The sequence below is a fragment of the Ptychodera flava genome, chromosome 7 (genome assembly GCF_041260155.1).
Source record: "Ptychodera flava strain L36383 chromosome 7, AS_Pfla_20210202, whole genome shotgun sequence".
NCBI lineage: Eukaryota > Metazoa > Hemichordata > Enteropneusta > Ptychoderidae > Ptychodera > Ptychodera flava.
In genome coordinates this window covers 5392122-5408424 of record NC_091934.1, presented here as the reverse complement: position 1 = coordinate 5408424, position 16303 = coordinate 5392122, and positions in this window count along the sequence as shown.

The following is a 16303-nucleotide window of genomic DNA, read 5'->3' as shown; positions in this document are numbered from 1 at the left end:
TGCACATTGTGGCGACTTAACCGATCCAAATGCCTTTCGCAAACTTGAAAGTGCTCGCACTAAGAAAGATATGAGTAAAATTTCAGTTGAATCTGTGTGTTGGTTTTTGAGAAGAAGAGTTTTAATGATTAAATTGCGATTGTCGCTATATCCAATATGGCAAACAAACCACTTGACCGACCCCAACGCCTTTCACAAACTTGAAAGTGCTCACACTAAGGGTGACAGAAGTAAAATTTCAGTTGGATCGGTGCGTTGGTTCTGGAAAGAATAGTTTTAAAGATGAAATTGCAATTTTTCACAAATCCAATATAGCGGCCAAAGCACATGACCGATCCAAATGCCTTTCGAAAATGTAAAAGAACTGCCACTAGGGATAATGAGTGTAAAATTTTAGTTCAATCTGTACATTGGTTCTGGAGAAGAAGATTGCTAAGGATTAAACTGCGATGTACATAAAATCCAATATGGCGGCCAAATTACGTGACCGATCAAAATGTTTTTCTGAAACTTAAAAGGACTACCACTAAGGAAAATAAATGTGAAATTTTAGTTCAATTGGTGTATTTGTTCTGGAGGAGAAGATTTTTAAAAATTGCATTACGATTTCACAAAATCCAATATGGCGGCCAAACCACGTGACCGATCGAAATGTTTTTTGCAAACTTGAAAGAGATCACCCTAAGGATGACTTGAGTAAAATTTGAGCTTAATCGGTGTTTTGGTTCTAGAGAAGAAGATTTTTAAAGATTAAATTACGATTTTTGCAAAATCCAATATGGCGGCCAAACCACGTGACCGATCCAAACGCCTTTTGCAAACTTGAAAGAGATCACACTTAAGATGATATATGTGGAATTTTAGTTGAATCGGTGAATTTGTTCTGGAGAAGAAGATTTTTAGAGATTAAATTGTGATTTCACAAAATCAAATATGGCGACCAAACCACGTGACCGATCAAAATGATTTTTGCAAACTTGAAAGAGATCGTTCAAAGGATGACATGAGTAAAATTTGAGCTTAATCGGTGTTTTGGTTCTGGAGAAGAAGATTTTTAGAAAATTCAATATGGCGGCCAAGGTCACGTGACCGCATGCGATTTTATGTGCAAATTATGAAGACCTTAGGTCATGCTTGCTATACAAAAAAATTCAAATCGACTAGACCCCTAGGTCTTCTGGAGAAGCCATCTTTAGGTTTTTGGAAAATCCAATATGGTCGCCAGGTCACGTGACCAATCAAAATTTCAAGGGTCAGGTGCACGAGTACTAATTAACACCTACTAGCTCTGCAAATTTGAGAAGTTTTCATTCAGCCGTTTAAGAGATCTAGGTCGACAAAGAATCGGCAGAAGAAGAAGAAGAAAAAGAGGAAGAAGAGGAAGTAGTAGAACTTGAGCAATAACAATAGGGTCCCAGCCGGTCGGCTTGGGCCCCTAATTAAAGCTGCAAGCAGCGTTGGCGGGGCCCAAGCGGTGAACATGGTTGAAAAATCTTGCAATAATGATATTATGTGCAAAATTCGAGCTTGAAAAAGTAGGATTTTGAACATCATCTAATAGTTACTGTACGTTTCACTTGGAATTTAATATTTTACGGAAAATCCAATATGGCGGCCAAACCACGAGACCGATTAAAACCTATTTCACAAACTTGAAACACATCACTTTAAAGATGGTATATGCAAAATTTCAGTCAATTCGATGTTTGTTCGGGAGAAGAAGATTTTTAAAGATTAAATCACGATTTTTGAAAATCCAATATGGAGGCCAAACCACGTGACCGATCAAAAGGCCTTTCGCACACTTGAAAGAGATCACACTAAAGATGTTACATGTCAAATTTCAATCGAATCTGTGTATTGGTTCTGGAGTAGAAGATTTTTAAAGATTAAATCACGATTTTCGCAAAATCCAATATGGCGGCCAAACCATGTGACCGATCAAAACGCCTTTCGCAAACTCGAAAGAGATTACACTTAAGATGTTACATGTCAAATTTCAGTCGAATCGGTGTGTTGGTTCTGGAGAAGAAGATTTTCAACAATTAAATCAGATTTTTCGCAAAATCCAATATGGCGGCCAGACCAAGTGACCGATCAAAACGCGTTTCACAAACTTGAAAGAGATCACACTTAAGATGCTACATGTCAAATTTCAGTTGAATCGGTGAGTTTGTTCTGGAGAAGAAGATTTTTGAAGATTAAATCACGATTTTCGCAAAAATCCAATATGGCGGCCAGACCACGTGACCGATTAAAACGCCTTTCGCAAACTTGAAAGAGATCATGCTTAAGATGCTACATGTCAAATTTCGGTTGAATCGGTGTGTTTGTTCTGGAGAAGAAGATTTTTGAAGATTAAATCACGATTTTTGCAAAATCCAATATGGCGGCCAAACCACGTGACCGATCAAAACGCCTTTCGCAAACTTGAAAGAGATCACACTTAAGATGTTACATGTGAAATTTCAGTCAAATCGGTGTTTTGGTTCTGGAGAAGAAGATTTTTAAAGATTAAATCACGATTTTCGCAAAATCCAATATGGCGGCCAAGGTCACGTGACCGCATGCGATTTTATTGGCAAATTCTTAAGACCTTAGGCCATGCTTGCTATACAAAAAATTTCAAATCGACTAGACCCCTGGGTCTTCTGGAGAAGCCATTTTTAGGTTTTTGGAAAATCCAATATGGCCGCCAGGTCACGTGACCAATCGAAATTTGTATACCCAGGTGCACGAGATCTCATAGGTACCTATTAGCCCTGCAAGTTTCAGAAGTTTGCGGTAAGCGGTGGTTGAGTTCTAGGTCGACAAAAAGAGCGGAAGAAGAAGAAGAAAAGAAGAAGAAGTAGAAGAAGAAAGTTGAACTCCTATAAAACCAATAGGGGCCCAGCCGGTCGGCTTGGGCCCCTAATTAAAGCTGCAAGCAGCGTTGGCGGGGCCCAAGCGGTTAACATGGTTGAAAAATCTTGCACTAATGATATTATGTGCAAATTCGAGCTTGCAAAAGTAGGATTTTGAACATCATCTAATAGTTACTGTACAATTCACTTGGAATTTAATATTTTACGGAAAATCCAATATGGCGGCAAAACCATGAGACCGATCAAAATGCCTTTCGCAAACTTGAAAGAGATTACACTCAAGATGTTACACATAAAATTTCAGCTCAATTGGTGTGTTGGTTCTGGAGAAGAAGATTTTTAAAGATTTAATCACGATTTTCACAAAATCCAATATGGTGGCCAAACCACGTGACCAATCAAAATGCCTTTCGCAAACTTGAAAGAGACAACACTTAAGATGTTACATGTCAAATTTAAGTCAATCGGTGTGTTGGTTGTGGAGGAGAAGATTTTTAAAGATTAAATCATGATTTTCGCAAAAATCCAATATTGCGGCCAAACCACGTGACCGATCAAAACGCCTTTCGCAAACTTGAAAGAGACCACACTTAAGATGTTACATGTCAAATTTAAGTCAAATCGGTGTGTTGGTTGTGGAGAAGAAGATTTTTAAAGATTAAATCATGATTTTCGCAAAAATCCAATATGGCGGCCAAACCACGTGACCGATCAAAACGCCTTTCGCAAACTTGAAAGAGATCACACTTAAGATGTTACATGTGAAATTTTAGTCGAATCGGTGTTTTGGTTCTGGAGAAGAAGATTTTTAAAGATTAAATTGGTATTTTTCAAAAATCCAATATTGCGGCCAAGGTCACGTGACCGCATGCGATTTTATTGGCAAATTTTTAAGACCTTAGGCCATGCTTGCTATACAAAAAATTTCAAATCGACTAGACCCCTAGGTTATCTGGAGAAGCCATTTTTAGATTTTTGGAAAATCCAATATGGCCGCCAGGTCACGTGACCAATCAAAATTTGTATACCCAGGTGCACGAGATCTCATAGGTACCTATTAGCCCTGCAAGTTTCAGAAGTTTGCGGTAAGCGGTGTTTGAGTTCTAGGTCGACAAAAAAAGAGCGGAAGAAAAAGAAGAAGAAGAAAGTTGAATTCCTACGAAACCAATAGGGGCCCAGCCGGTAGGCTTGGGCCCCTAATTAAAGCTGCAAGCAGCGTTGGCGGGGCCCAAGTGGTTAACAAGTTTGAAAAATCTTGCACTAATGATATTATGTGCAAAATTCGAGCTTTAAAAAGTAGGATTTTGAACATCATCTAATAGTTACTGTACGTTTCACTTGGAATTTAATATTTTACGGAAAATCCAATATGGCAGCCAAACCACGTGACCGATCCAAACGCCTTTCACTTTTGCAAACTTGAAAGAGATCACACTTAAGATGTTAGATGTCAAATTTCAGCTCAATCGGTGGGTTGGTTGTGGAGAAGGAAATTTTTAAAGAGTAAATCATGATTTTCCTAAAATCCAATATGGCGGCCAAACCACGTGACCGATCAAGATGCCTTTCGCAAACTTGAAAGAGATCACACTTAAGATGTTAGATGTCAAATTTCAGTCGAATCGGTATGTTGATTCTGGAGAAGAAGATTTTTAAAGATTAAATCACGATTTTCGCAAAATCCAATATGGCGGCCAAACTACGTGACCGATCCAAACGCCTTTCGCAAACTTGAAAGAGATCACACTTAAGATGGTACACATAAAATTTCAGCTCAATCGGTGCGTTGGTTAGGGAGAAGAAAATTTTTAAAGATTAAATCATGATTTTCCTAAAATCCAATATGGTGGCCAAACCACATGACCGATCAAAAACGCCTTTCGCAAACTTGAAAGAGATCACACTTAAGATGTTACATGTCAAATTTCAGTCGAAGTGGCGTATTGGTTCTGGAGAAGAAGATTTTTAAAGATTAAATCATGATTTTAGCAAAATCCAATATGGCCGCCAGGTCACGTGACCGATTAAAACGCCTTTCGCAAACTTGAAAGATATCACACTTAAGATGTAACATGTGAAATTTCAGTCGAATCGGTGTGTTGGTTCTGGAGAAGAAGATTTTTAAAGATTAAATCATGATTTTCGCAAAAATCCAATATGGCGGCCAGACCACGTGACCGATCAAATCGCCTTTCGCAAACTTGAAAGAGATCACACTTAAGTTGTTACATGTCAAATTTCAGTCAAATCGGTGTATTGGTTCTGGAGAAGAAGATTTTTGAAGATTAAACACGATTTTCTCAAAATCCAATATGGCGGCCAAACCACGTGACCGATCCAAACACCTTTCGCAAACTTTGAAGAGATCACACTTAAGATGTTACATGTGAAATTTCAGTCGAATCGGTGTATTGGTTCTGGAGAAGAAGATTTTTAAAGATTAAATTGATATTTTCGAAAATCCAATATGGCGGCCAAGGTCACGTGACCGCATGCGATTTTATCGGCAAATTCTTAAGACCTTAGGCCATGCTTGCTATACAAAAAATTTCAAATCGACTAGACCCCTGGGTATTCTGGAAAAGCCATTTTTAGGTTTTTGGAAAATCCAATATGGCCGCCAGGTCACGTGACCAATCAAATTTGTATACCCAGGTGCACGAGATCTCATAGTTACCTATTAGCCCGGCAAGTTTCAGAAGTTTGCGGTAAGCGGTGTTTGAGTTCTAGGTCGACAAAAAAAGAGCGAAGAAGAAGAAGTAGAAGATTAAAGCTGCAAGCAGCGTTGGCGGGGCCCAAGCGGATAACATGGTTGAAAGATCTTGCACTAATGATATTATGTGCAAAATTCGATCTTGGAAAAGTATGATTTTGAACATCATCTCATAGTTACTGTACGTGTCAGTGGGAATTGTATATTCTACTTAAAATCCAATATGGCGGCGAAATATGAAGGATGTAGCACTTGTGGTTACTGAGTTATGGACATATACTCATATTTAAGGGCAAAGGTCATCGAGGTCACGTGACATTTTGTCAAAAAAATTGTAAAGCTTAGTTATCCCAATATACCAAAAATCAGACCTCTAGCTCTATTGGCTAGCTCAGAATTAGATATGCGCATAATTAATGAGGTACAGGATGTGGTGTCATAAGGTCTCCCATCATACCAAATATGAAGGGTGTAGCACTTGTGGTTACTTAGTTATGGACATATATGTATTTTGAAGGTCAAAGGTCATCGAGGTCATGTGACATTTTGTCAAAAAAATTGTATTGCTAAGTTATCCCTATATACCAAAAATCAGACCTCTAGCTCTATTGGCTGGCTCAGAATTACATATGCACATAATTAATGAGGTACAGGATGTGGTGTCATAAGGTCTCCCATCATACCAAATATGAAGGGTGTAGCACTTGTGGTTACTGAGTTATGGACATATACGTATTTTCAAGGTCAAAGGTCATCGAGGTCATGTGACATTTTGTCAAACAAATTGTAATGCTAAGTTATGCCTATATACCAAAAATCAGACCTCTAGCTCTATGGCTGGCTCAAAATTAGATATGCACATAATAAATGAGGTAGAGGATGTGGTGTCATAAGGTCTCCCATCATACCAAATATGAAGGCTGTAGCACTTGTGGTTACTGAGTTATTGATTTATACGTATATTCAAGGTCAAAGGTCATCGAAGTCACGTGACATTATGTCAAAAAAAATGTCTTGCTAAGTTATCCCTATATACCAAAAATCAGACCTCTAGCTCTATTGGCTGGCTCAGAATTAGATATGCGCATAATTAATGAGGTACAGGATGTGGTGTCATAAGGTCTCCCATCATACCAAATATGAAGGGTGTAGCACTTGTGGTTACTGAGTTATGGACATATACGTATTTTCAAGGTCAAAGGTCATCGAGGTCATGTGACATTTTGTCAAAAAAATTGTATTGCTAAGTTATCCCTATATACCAAAAATAAGACCTTTAGCTCTATTGGCTGGCTCAGAATTACATATGCGCATAATTAATGAGGTACAGGATATGGTGTCATAAGGTCTCCCATCATACCAAATATGAAGGGTGTAGCACTTGTGGTTACTGAGTTATGGACATATACGTATATTCAAGGTCAAAGGTTATCGAGGTCACGTGACATTTTGTCAAAAAAATTGTATTGCTAAGTTATCCCTATATACCAAAAATCAGACCTCTAGCTCTATTGGCTGGCTCAGAATTAGATATGCGCATAATTAATGAGGTACAGGACGTGGTGTCATAAGGTCTCCCATCATACCAAATATGAAGGCTGTAGCACTTGTGGTTACTGAGTTATGGACATATACGTATATTCAAGGTCAAAGGTCATCGAGGTCACGTGACGTTATGTCAAAAAAATTGTATTGCTAAGTTATCCCTATATACCAAAAATCAGACCTCTAGCTCTATTGACTGGCTCAGAATTAGATATGCGCATAATTAATGAGGTACAGGATGTGGTGTCATAAGGTCTCCCATCATACCAAATATGAAGGGTGTAGCACTTGTGGTTACTGAGTTATGGACATATACGTATATTCAAGGTCAAAGGTCATCGAGGTCACGTGACATTATGTCAAAAAATTGTATTGCTAAGTTATCTCTATATACCAAAAATAAGACCTGTAGCTCCATTGGCTGGCTCAGAATTAGATATGCGCATAATTAATGAGGTACAGGATGTGGTGTCATAAGGTCTCCCATCATACCAAAAATGAAGGCTGTAGCATTTGTGGTTACTGAGTTATGGGCATATACGTATATTCAAGGTCAAAGGTCATCGAGGTCACGTGACATTATGTCAAAAAAATTGTATTGCTAAGTTATCCATTTATACCAAAAATCAGACCTCTAGCTCTATTGGCTGGCTCAGAATTAGATATGCGCATAATTAATGAGTTACAGGATGTGGTGTCATAAGGTCTCCCATCATACCAAATATGAAGGATGTAGCACTTGTGGTTCCTAAGTTATGGACATATATGTATATTTGAGGTCAAAGGTCATCGAAGTCATGTGACATTTTGTTAAAAAAATTGTTTTTCGTAGTTATCCCTATATACCAAAAATCTGACCTCTTGCTCTATTAGATTGCCTAGTATTAGATATGACTCTTACATAGGCCAGAATAAGCCATTTGTATAGCTTTGCTGCAGAGGTATAGGGGAGGTCAAAGGTCATTGAAAAATCAGAAAAATAATACTTTAAAAATCTTCTTCTCAAAAACTGCCAGGTTAATTTCCTTGAAATTTATTATAGAGCATCTAGTAGTATGGCCTATAAAGTTTGCGAAAAGATTTTGGTGTTAGTTCTGGAGAAGAAGATTTTTGAAGATTAAATTGGTATTTTTCAAAAATCCAATATGGCGGCCAAATCATGTGACCGATCCAAATGTCTTTCGCAAACTTAAAAGAGGTCACTCTAAGGATGACATGAGTAAAATTTCAGTTAAATCGGTGTGTTTGTTCTGGACAAGAAGATTTTTAATGATTAAATTGCGATTTTCGTAAAATCCAAGATGGCGGCCAAATCATGTGACCGATCCAAATGTCTTTCGCAAACTTGAAACAGATCACTCTAAGGATGACATGAGTCAAATTTCAGTTAAATCGGTGTGTTGGTTCTGAAGAAGAAGATTTTCGATGATTAAATTGTGATTTTCGTAAATTCCAAGATGGCGGCCAAATCACGTGACCGATCGAAACGCCTTTCGCAAACTTGAAAGAGATCCTCCTAGGGAAGACATGAGTAAAATTTGAGTTAAATCGGTGCGTTGGTTCTGGAGAAGAAGATTTTCAATGATTAAATTGTGATTTTCGTAAAATCCAAGATGGCCGCCAAATCACGTGACCGATCAAAACGCCTTTCGCAAACTTGAAAGAGATCCTCCTAGGGATGACATGAGTAAAATTTCAGCTAAATCTGTATGTTGGTTCTGGAGAAGAAGATTTTTAAAATTAAATTGGTATTTTTCGCAAATCCAATATGGCCGCCACATCGCGCGACTATTCGAAATTTCTATACCCAGGTGCACGAGATCTCATAGGTACCTATTAGCCCTGCAAGTTTCAGAAGTTTGCGGTAAGCGGTGCTTGAGTTCTAGGTCGACAAAAAAAGAGCGGAAGAAGAAGAAGAAGTAGAAGAAGAAGAAGAAGAAGAAGAAGAAAGTTGAACTCCTATAAAACCAATAGGGGCCCAGCCGGTAGGCTTGGGCCCCTAATTAAAGCTGCAAGCAGCGTTGGCGGGGCCCAAGCGGATAACATGGTTGAAAGATCTTGTACTAATGATATTATGTGCAAAATTCGATCTTGGAAAAGTATGATTTTGAACATCATCTCATAGTTACTGTACGTGTCAGTGGGAATTGCATGTTTTACGTAAAATCCAATATGGCGGCCAAATATGAAGGGTGTAGCACTTGTGGTTTGTGAATATTGACATATACTCATATTTAAGGGCAAAGGTCATCGAGGTCACGTGATATTTTGTCAAAAAAATTGTAATGCTAAGTTATCCCTATTTACCAAAAATCAGACCTCTAGCTCTATTGGCTGGCTCAGAATTAGATATGCGCATAATTAATGAGGTACAGGATGTGGTGTCATAAGGTCTCCCATCATACCAAATATGAAGGCTGTAGCACTTGTGGTTACTGAGTTATTGACATATACGTATATTCAAGGTCAAAGGTCATGAAGGTCACGTGACATTTTGTCAAAAAATTGTATTGCTAAGTTATCCCGATATACCAAAAATCAGACCTCTAGCTCTATTGGCTGGCTCAGAATTAGATATGCGCATAATTAATGAGGTACAGGATGTGGTGTCATAAGGTCTCCCATCACACCAAATATGAAGGGTGTAGCACTTGTGGTTACTGAGTTATGGACATATACGTATATTCAAGGTCAAAGGTCATCGAGGTCACGTGATATTTTGTCAAAAAAATTGTATTGCTAAGTTATCCCTATATACCAAAAATCAGACCTCTAGCTCTATTGGCTGGCTCAGAATTAGATATGCGCATAATTAATGAGGTACAGGATGTGGGGTCATAAGGTCTCCCATCATACCAAATATGAAGGCTGTAGCACTTGTGGTTACTGAGTTATGGACATATACGTATATTCAAGGTCAAAGGTCATGAAGGTCACGTGACATTTTGTCAAAAAATTGTATTGCTAAGTTATCCCTATATACCAAAAATCAGACCTTTAGCTCTATTGGCTGGCTGAGAATTAGATATGCGCATAATTAATGAGGTACAAGATGTAGTGTCATAAGGTCTCCCATCATACCAAATATGAAGGCTGTAGCACTTGTGGTTACTGAGTTATGGACATATACTCATATTTAAGGTCAAAGGTCATCGAGGTCACATGACATTTTGTCAAAAAAATTGTATTGCTAAGTTTTGCCTATATACCAAAAATCAGACCTCTAGCTCTATTGGCTGGCTCAGAATTAGATATGCGCATAATTAATGAGGTACAGGATGTGGTGTCATAAGGTCTCCCATCATACCAAATATGAAGGGTGTAGCACTTGTGGTTACTGAGTTATGGACATATACGTATATTCAAGGTCAAAGGTCATCGAGGTCACGTGACATTTTGTCAAAAAAATTGTATTGCTAAGTTATCCCTATATACCAAAAATCAGACCTTTAGCTCTATTGGCTGGCTCAGAATTACATATGCGCATAAAATCCAAGATGGCTGCCAAATCATGTGACCAATCCAAATGTCTTTCGCAAACTTAAAAGAGATCACTCTAAGGATGACATGAGTAAAATTTCAGTTAAATCGGTGTGTTTGTTCTGGAGAAGAAGATTTTTAATGATTAAATTGCGATTTTCGTAAAATCCAAGATGGCGGCCAAATCACGTGACCGATCCAAACGTCTTTCGCAAACTTGAAAGAGATCACTCTAAGGATGACATGAGTAAAATTTCAGCTAAATCTGTATGTTGGTTCTGGAGAAGAAGATTTTTAAAATTAAATCGGTATTTTTCGCAAATCCAATATGGCCACCAGGTCGCGTGACTATTCGAAATTTCTATACCCAGGTGCACGAGATCTCATAGGTACCTATTAGCCCTGCAAGTTTCAGAAGTTTGCGGTAAGCGGTGATTGAGTTCTAGGTCGACAAAAAAGAGCGGAAGAAGAAGAAGAAGAAGAAGAAGAAGAAGAGAAGAATATTGAACTCCTATAAAACCAATAGGGGCCCAGCCGGTAGGCTTGGGCCCCTAATTAAAGCTGCAAGCAGCTTTGGCGGGGCCCAAGCGGTTAATCATGTGACCGATCCAAATGTCTTTTATAAACTTGAAAGACATAAGCCTAAGGATGACCTGAGTAACATTTCAACTGAACTGGTGTTTTACTTCTCAGAAGAAGCTTTTTAAAGAGTAAATTGGTATTTTTCGAAAATCCAATATGGCGGCCAAATCACGTGACCGATCACAATGCCTTTCGCAAACTTGAAAGAGATCACACTTTAGATGTTACTTGTCAAATTTCAGTCCAATCGGTGCATTGGTTCTGGAGAAGAAGATTTTTAAAGATTAAATCACGATTTTCGCAAAATCCAATATGGCGGCCAAACCACGTGACCGATCAAACACCTTTCGCAAACTTGAAAGAGATCAAACTTAAGATGTAACATGTAAAATTTCAGTCGAGTAGGTGTGTTGGTTCTGGAGAAGAAGATTTTTAAAGATTAAATCACGATTTTCGCATAATCCAATATGGCGGCCAGACCACGTGACCGACCAAAACGCCCTTTGCAAACTTGAAAGAGATCACACTTAAGATGTTACATGTCTAATTTCAGTGGAATCGGTGTGTTGGTTCTGGAGAAGAAGATTTTTAAAGATTAAATCACGATTTTCGCAAAATCCAATATGGCGGCCAAACCACGTGACCGATCAAAACGCCTTTCGCAAACTTGAAAGAGATCACACTTAAGATGTAACATGTAAAATTTCAGTCGAGTAGGTGTGTTGGTTCTGGAGAAGAAGATTTTTAAAGATTAAATCACGATTTTCGCAATAATCCAATATGGCGGCCAGACCACGTGACCGATCAAAACGCCCTTTGCAAACTTGAAAGAGATCACACTTAAGATGTCACATGTAAATTTTCAGTTGAATCGGTGTGTTGGTTCTCGAGAAGAAGATTTTTAAAGATTAAATCACGATTTTCTTAAAATCCAATATGGCGGCCAAGGTCACGTGACCGCAAGCGATTTTATTCGCCAATTTTTAAGACCTTAGGTCATGTTTGCTATGTAAAAATTTCAAACTGACTAGACCCCTAGGTCAGCAGAAAAAGGCATTTTTAGGTTTTTGGAAAATCCAATATGGCCGCCAGGTCACGTGATCAATCACAATTTTAAGGATAACATGCACTAGTACCCATTAGTACCTATTAGCCCTGTAAGTTTGAGAACTTAACGTTAAGCGGTTCCTGAGATCAAGAGGGGCAAAAAAGCGGTGGAAGAAGAGGAAGAAGAAGCGGAAGAAGAAGAAGAAGAATAATATTGAACTCCTACGAACCAATAGGGGCCCAGCCGGTAGGCTTGGGCCCCTAATTAAAGCTGCAAGCAGCGTTGGCGGGGCCCAAGCGGTTGACAAGGTTGAAAAATCTTGCACTAATGATATTATGTGCAAAAATCGAGCTTTAAAAAGTAGGATTTTGAACATCATCTAATAGTTTACTGTACGTTTCACTTGGAATTTAATATTTTACGGAAAATCCAATATGGCGGCCAACCACGTGACCGATCCAAACGCCTTTCACTTTTGCAAACTTGAAAGAGATCACACTTAAGATGTTACACATAAAATTTCAGCTCAATCAGTGTGTTTGTTGTGGAGAAGAAAATTTTTATAGATTAAATCATGATTTTCCTAAAATCCAATATGGCGGCCAAACCACGTGACCGATCAAGATGCCTGTCGCAAACTTGAAAGAGATCACACATAAGATGTTACATGTGAAATTTCAGTTGAATCGGTGTGTTGGTTCTGGAGAAGAAGATTTTTAAAGATTAAATCACGATTTTCGCAAAATCCAATATGGCGGCCATTCCACGTGACCGATCAAGATGCCTTTCGCAAACTTGAAAGAGATCACACTTAAGATGTTATACATAAAATTTCAGCTCAATCGTGGGTTGGTTGTGGAGAAGGAAATTTTAAAGAGTAAATCATGATTTTCCTAAAATCCAATATGGCGGCCAAACCATGTGACCGATCAAGATGCCTTTCGCAAACTTGAAAGAGATCACACTTAAAATGTTAGATGTCAAATTTCAGTCGAATCGGTATGTTGATTCTGGAGAAGAAGATTTTTAAAGATTAAATCACGATTTTCGCAAAATCCAATATGGCGGCCAACTACGTGACCGATCCAAACGCCTTTCGCAAACTTGAAAGAGATCACACTTAAGATGTTACACATAAAATTTCAGCTCAATCGGTGCGTTGGTTAGGGAGAAGAAAATTTTTAAAGATTAAATCATGATTTTCCTAAAATCCAATATGGTGGCCAAACCACATGACCGATCAAAAACGCCTTTCACAAACTTGAAAGAGATCACACTTAAGATGTTACATGTCAAATTTCAGTCAAAGTGGCGTATTGGTTCTGGAGAAGAAGATTTTTAAAGATTAAATCATGATTTTAGCAAATCCAATATGGCCACCAGGTCACGTGACCGATTAAAACGCCTTTCGCAAACTTGAAAGATATCACACTTAAGATGTAACATGTGAAATTTCAGTTGAATCGGTGTGTTTGGTTCTGGAGAAGAAGATTTTTAAAGATTAAATCATGATTTTCGCAAAAATCCAATATGGCGGCCAGACCACGTGACTGATCAAAATGCCTTTCGCAAACTTGAAAGAGATCACACTTAAGATGTTACATGTCAAATTTCAGTCAAATCGGTGTATTGGGTTCTGGAGAAGAAGATTTTTGAAGATTAAACACGATTTTCTCAAAATCCAATATGGCGGCCAAACCACGTGACCGATCAAAACGCCTTTCGCAAACTTGAAAGAGATCACACTTAAGATGTTACATGTGAAATTTCAGTCGAATCGGTGTATTGGTTCTGGAGAAGAAGATTTTTAAAGATTAAATTGATATTTTCGAAAATCCAATATGGCGGCCAAGGTCACGTGACCGCATGCGATTTTATCGGCAAATTCTTAAGACCTTAGGCCATGCTTGCTATACAAAAAATTTCAAATCGACTAGACCCCTGGGTATTCTGGAAAAGCCATTTTTAGGTTTTTGGAAATTCCAATATGGCCCCAGGTCACGTGACCAATCAAAATTTGTATACCCAGGTGCACGAGATCTCATAGTTACCTATTAGCCCTGCAAGTTTCAGAAGTTTGCGGTAAGCGGTGTTTGAGTTCTAGGTCGACAAAAAAAGAGCGGAAGAAGAAGAAGAAGTAGAAGAAGAAAGTTGAATTCCTATAAAACCAATAGGGGCCCAGCCGGTAGGCTTGGGCCCCTAATTAAAGCTGCAAGCAGCGTTGGCGGGGCCCAAGCGGATAACATGGTTGAAAGATCTTGTACTAATGATATTATGTGCAAAATTCGATCTTGGAAAAGTATGATTTTGAACATCATCTCATAGTTACTGTACGTGTCAGTGGGAATTGCATGTTTTACGTAAAATCCAATATGGCGGCCAAATATGAAGGGTGTAGCACTTGTGGTTTGTGAATATTGACATATACTCATATTTAAGGGCAAAGGTCATCGAGGTCACATGACATTTTGTCAAAAAAATTGTATTGCTAAGTTATGCCTATATACCAAAAATCAGACCTCTAGCTCTATTGGCTGGCTCAGAATTAGATATGCGCATATTTAATGAGGTACAGGATGTGGTGTCATAAGGTCTCCCATCATACCAAATATGAAGGGTGTAGCACTTGTGGTTACTGAGTTATGGACATATACGTATTTTCAAGGTCAAAGGTCATTGAGGTCATGTGACAATTTGTCAAAAATATTGTATTGCTAAGTTATACCTATATACCAAAAATCAGACCTCTAGCTCTATTGGCTGGCTCAGAATTAGATATGCGCATAATTAATGAGGTACAGGATGTGGTGTCGTAAGGTCTCCCATCATACCAAATATGAAGGGTGTAGCACTTGTGGTTACTGAGTTATGAACATATACGTATATTCAAGGTCAAAGGTTATCGAGGTCACGTGACATTTTGTCAAAAAAATTGTATTGCTAAGTTATGCCTATATACCAAAAATCAGACCTCTAGCTCTATTGGCTGGCTTAGAATTAGATATGCGCATATTTAATAAGGTACAGGATGTGGTGTCATAAGGTCTCCCATCATACCAAATATGAAGGGTGTAGGACTTGTGGTTACTGAGTTATGGACATATACGTATTTTCAAGGTCAAAGGTCATTGAGGTCACGTGACAATTTGTCAAAAAAATTGTATAGCTAAGTTATACCTATATACCAAAATCAGACCTCTAGCTCTATTGGCTGGCTCAGAATTAGAAATGCGCATAATTAATGAGGTACAGGATGTGGTGTCATAAGGTCTCCCATCATACCAAATATGAAGGGTGTAGCACTTGTGGTTACTGAGTTATGGACATATACGTATTTTCAAGGTCAAAGGTTATCGAGGTCACGTGACAATTTGTCAAAAAAATTGTATTGCTAAGTTATGCCTATATACCAAAAACAGACCTTTAGCTCTATTGGCTGGCTCAGAATTAGATATGCGCATAAAATCCAAGATGGTGGCCAAATCATGTGACCGATCCGAATGTCTTTCGCAAACTTGAAGGAGATCACTCTCAGGATGACATGAGTAAAATTTCAGCTCAATCTGTATGTTGGTTCTGGAGAAGAAGATTTTTAAAATTAAATCGGTATTTTTCGCAAATCCAATATGGCCGCCAGGTCGCGCGACTATTCGAAATTTCTATACCCAGGTGCACGAGATCTCATTGGTACCTATTAGCCCTGCAAGTTTCAGAAGTTTGCGGTAAGCGGCGTAGGCGGGGCCCAAGCGGTTAACAAGGTTGAAAAATCTTGCACTAATGATATTATGTGCAAAAATCGAGCTTTAAAAAGTAGGATTTTGAACATCATCTAATAGTTACTGTACGTTTCACTTGGAATTTAATATTTTACGGAAAATCCAATATGGCAGCCAAACCACGTGACCGATCCAAACGCCTTTCACTTTTGCAAACTTGAAAGAGATCACACTTAAGATGTTACACATAAAATTTCAGCTCAATCAGTGTGTTTGTTGTGGAGAAGAAAATTTTTATAGATTAAATCATGATTTTCCTAAAATCCAATATGGCGGCCAAACCACGTGACCGATC